Here is a 5,320-nt window from a genome sequence, read left to right on the forward strand (position 1 = left end):
CAGAGCAATGAAGTCCCTGGGGATAGATGTGGTGGTGCCAGGGCATGGAAAGCACTCGTGAAGGACAACAAATAGGCCCTGAACTATTTATATGGGTTTGTTGTTGTTGTTGTTGTTGTTGTTGTAGCTATTGTTTTACTTTCTATTGTTGCTTTGTTGTACTCAGTCTTGTATTGGTACATAGCATGTATACCTGGAAGGGATAGGTGGGATAGACAAGCCAGAAGAGAGAACAACAGGATGACAGTTCCAAGGAGCATGGGAGTAGGGGAGGTGGGGGAAAGGAAGTGGATATTAACAAACCCGGAGACAAGGGAACAACAAGTGATCCAAAATCAGTGGCAAGATTTAAATACAGGCATATACAGATGTAAATATATTTATATATGATAAGGGGGAAATAGATCTACATATATATATTTATAGGTTTAGTATTAAGAAAACAGATGGACAGTGGGCCCCTGCTCCAAGTACTCCCTCAACACAAGAACACTGTGTTCTAACAATTCGGCAGTCTGAGATGCTCACCTTCCTGGCATGATTGCTGAAGACAAAGCAGGTGCACAAGCAAATGCGGTGAAGAAAGATGATGGTGCCCAGCTACCAAAAGATATAGCATCTGAAGTCCTAAAGGCCTAAAGATAAACAAGCAGCCATCTAACTGAGAAACAACAAAGCCCACATGGAAGAAGCACACCAGCCTGTGGGATCACAAGGCGTCGAAGAGATCAGGTATCAGACATCAAAGACCAAAAAAACAAAACATAGCATTGTGAATGAGGGGGAGTGCGGAGTGGGGACCCAGGGCCCATCTGTGGGAAATTGAACATCCCCTTGTAGAAGGCTGCGGGGAGGAGACAAGCCAGTCAGGGTGCAGTGTAGCAATGATGAAATATACAATTTTTCTCTAGTTCTTGAATTCTTCCTCCCCCCAACTATCATGATCCCAATTCTACCTTACAAATCTGGCTGGACCGGATGATGTACACTGGCACAGATAGGAACTGTAAACACAGGGAATCCAGGACAGATGAACCCCTCAGGACCAGTGGTGAGAGTGGCAATACCGGGAGGGTGGAGGGAGGGTGAGGGAGAAAGGGGGAACAGATTACAAGGTCTACATGCAACCTCCTCCCTGAGGGATGGATAGCGGAGAAGTGGGTGAGGGGAGATGATGGATTGTGTAAGATATGACAAAATAATAATAATTTATAAATAATCAAGGGTTCATGGGGGAGAGGGCAGCGGGGAGGGAGGGGAAAATATAAGGAACTGATACCAAGGGCTCAAGTAGAAAGTAAATGTTTTGAGAATGATGATGGCAACATATATACAAATGTGCTCGACACAATTGATGTATGTATGGATTGTGATAAGAGTTGTATGAGCCCCTAATAAAAATGATTTTAAAAAGAAAAAAGAAGTAAAAATTCCTTGTTTAATAACAACAACCAAAAAACTCGGCTTATAATAGAATGTATATGGTAACTGTTCTTGGATTGGGGCTAGGGTTATGTAGGAACCCAGAATCCATCTGCTTCTCCATGGGATATGCCCATTTCAGGTTTACTTTGGCATCCGCAATATGACAAAATCAAAACCCCAAAGACCAACTACACCAATAACAGCAATCAACCAGTAAACAAACAAACAGAAACCAAACAAAACAATTCAAGCTAAAGGCGGGAAAACCAAAGCCCATAGAAAGAAAAATGTACAACGTTGTCAATTATCCCCCTGGTGTGTAAGGTGGTTTGCACTGATAACACCACCAATTTCCCAATGACAGCCCTGCAGACATTGTATGAGGAGTCTTTTTGAGGCTCACTACTTCTTAATACATTCAAGGTCTTCCCAAGTGGCTGATCTGCAGAGGCTGGCTAACAATTCGCAAGGTGGCCACCTTGCAATTGAAACTATTACTCCCAGAGGAAGATCAAAGAGGAGTCTCTTCAGACTTAAACTCTTTCCTGTTCAAAGACAACATGGGAAGATCATGCTTCTTCTCCCAGTGACCTCCTCCTCCCTTGTGGTAGTTACATAATCTGTGGTCAATTTGGGACTGAAGAGTGAAGGGGTGGAGTTTAGCTGGTGAATCAGGTCACAGCTTGATGACCTCACTTGGAGGGGCTAAGGAGATACATAACTCATTGGAGGAGGGACACACACTCACTCCCTGCAAGACATTACTGACTACGAGCCGGATGGAACTATGTTGATGGCCGCCAGAGCTCTGGAGCCGAAGGAGCCACGTGGAGACTCCTGCCAGTACTGAGATGCTTTCCACCCACTGGCTTGCGATCTTCCTGCATTGGGCATCATTGCATGTGTTGTATGAGTCTGAAAAGGACTTTATAGATTGGTATCGGACATATGGGCTAATCTTGGACTTATGGACTTGATCTGGATAGGGCTAGGATGTTTTCTCAATACTCAATTGCTCTTATATATAAAGCTCTTTCTTATACACATATGAGTGTGTCTGTGAATTTGTTTCTCTAGTCCACCTGGACTAACACATCCCTCCACCGCCACCATCGCCACCTCTCCACCTCTATCTCCACCTCCTTGTATGGTGGTCCATGTCCTCTGTGGGGGGCATCTCCAGTTCCAATCATGTAGCCCTGAGCCCTGACTCCAGGCCAGATGCCAACAAAGCCACTTGCCATTGCCTGGGAAGGGCAAGCCTAGGCAGCTTCAAGAATAACCAGCCTTCACTTGTCCTGGGAGAGTGACCAAGCGATTCTTTTCAAGCCCTTGTTTTCCAAATGTGTCCTTCTGCCCTCCGGATTCTCAGTGTGGATCCTTTGAGTTTCTGCACACACCTCCCAGCCTGCTTTGGACCTGTGGCTGGCTTGGAGATGGATTAACTTGGGCTCCCTGCCCTGCCCCTCAGCAGAGTGGCCCTCTCCCAGAGGGCTCTGCAGAGGGCTGGCTGTGTCCTGTTCAAAACAGATCACCAGGCTTTCTGCAGAGGGCCTCTGGGGGGCTTCCAATCACCAGCCTTCAGGTCAATAGTCCTATTTAAGGCGCCCAGAGGCTCTCTTTACACTCTTAAAATTGCCCATCCCCCCAAGCCCACCTTGCCAGCTGTGACACCATATCACAGCGTACACTTGTCCCTCGGGGTTTCCTGGGTTGTAATCTATCCTTGAGCAAACCCCTGTTCAGTTCTCTTCTCAGGTGGAGTCTTTGGGGGCGGGGGGAGGAGGGGCAAGCTCCCATTGCTGCCCAGTCAGCAGCCAAGCATTTAGCCATTGCACCTCCAAGGCTCCATTTCCAGTGATACTGCTGTTGTTCAAGTTCAGAGAAAATAAGCATAGTCTTGAGAATGGTTATTCTTTTTTCTTCAAAATGTTGGGCCAACATAAAGTGATTTTAACATCATAGAAGCCCTGCTGGGATTTTAAAGGTTATTATCCATACTATTAAAATAATCACTGATTGTTATTCCATTTAGAGGCAATTATTCACTGTCCACACATTGCAGGCAAACGAAGAGGTCTACTTACAGAGCGGTCTGGGAATCATTTGTAGGCCCGGCGTAGGTGACAAATGAGGCTGCAGGATGAATGGAGGAAGAAGGCCGTGGTCCTGAACGGTGCCCAACGTGACTGCAGACCAAGCAATAACACCCACCTAACTTTCACCTCCCTCCTCAATGAAAGTTTTGAATTAAATGTAAGTCATCTCAACAGTTTTGAAGACCTCTGATTCTATGGGTATAAATGCCATGGCCCAGGATCTTCAAGCAGAATTGAATGAGAAAGACGTGGATGATGGATGTGGGTAGAACAGGCATGCTTACCGGAATATTGGTTCTGTGACTCACTCACTTTTATGATCGGTGTGACTTGCCCTTGGTATACCTCCGTTTCCTCATCTGGAAATGTTACCGCCCTATACTGTAAAGATTCATTGAGCAGATATTTGTCAAACACTTAGAACAGTATGGATGTGTTTTCAAGGGTGTACTCTGCCACATGTCTGTGTTGTCCACTCAGGGTGGAGGGGTGCTTGTGATCTCTAGCAAAGGTCTTCTGTGAGGGACAACCAAGACACTTTAACATCAGCTGCTGGAATCTACCTCCTACTCATCTCACTGCCCAGCACAATGCCCCGCACCCCCGGAAAAAATAGCCTTAAAGAATATGATGAAAATGTACACTCAGGTCCCAGAAAGGTACTATATACATAACACAGTATTTTGGAATAAATTTCAGTTTTATGGACTTCAAGCTGCCTAGGCTCTAGCCTTAATTCCGTGCAGATCACGTTTACTATGAAAATGCACTGGAATAAGGAGCAGTCATACACACCAGAATCGGTGTCCATATCAAAGGTGAATTACCAAGTACTGGGGGGTAAGAAAAAAGGAAGATGCAATGGAGTCCACAACTCCAATGGGCTGGAAAAACAAAGAACAGCAACATTTATTTCCTTTAACTTTGATGGGCACTTATTGCAGGGAAGAAGAGAATAAAAGCAGTTGTTATTATTCATTTTAATGGACTTGGTTTCAAAATACTACATCCTTTGAAATTCCTAAACTATTACAATGTGGAACTGTATGAGAATGTCCCAAGGAGCTAGCAATGAATACAAAGCTTTTCATAGCCAGAGAAATCCAATTATGTAGTAAGGGGGAAAGTCTTCATAGGTGTGTTACTGTGGGTAGACTGCAGAAACAAATCCAGGGAAACTCACATGTGTACAGAAAAGAACTGTATATCAAAGAGTAATTGAATATTGAGAAAACATCTCAGCCCAGTCCAAATCAAGTCCATACATCCAATATTAGCCCATATATCCAATACCAGGCTATAAATTCCTTCTTCAGACTCATGCAACACATGCAATGACAATGAATGCAGGAAGATCACAGGTCAGTGGGTGGGAGGCCTTGTGGATCCAGTGCTTCCACTGGAAGCACCTCACTGCTGGTGTGGGCCTCCGCGTGGCTCCTCCAGCTCCAGGGCTCTGGCTCCATCAGTGTAGCTCCATGTAGCTTGTCATCAGTAATGTCTCCCAGAGAGAGTGTGTGTCCCACCTCCAGAGAGGAAGACAGGAGGAGTTCCCAGAATCCTCAGGAGAAGGCCATGCCCACACACATTGACACATTGGCTATGACCTGATTGACAGGCTAAACTCCACCCCTTCACAAGTTGACAGATGATGTAACTGGCACAATAGGCAAGTACCTCTGAGCATGAATGATGCAGATGGTTGTCCTTTGTGAAAAGCCTGATTCATGTTTGGCCAGAAGCAGCGATGACAACTCCCCTTACAATGGAAACTGTGCTATCACTCAGGGTCATTG

The sequence above is a fragment of the Echinops telfairi genome, unplaced genomic scaffold (genome assembly GCF_000313985.2).
Source record: "Echinops telfairi isolate 266 unplaced genomic scaffold, ASM31398v2 ScPeMD7_7400;HRSCAF=8409, whole genome shotgun sequence".
Taxonomy (NCBI): Eukaryota; Metazoa; Chordata; class Mammalia; order Afrosoricida; family Tenrecidae; genus Echinops; species Echinops telfairi.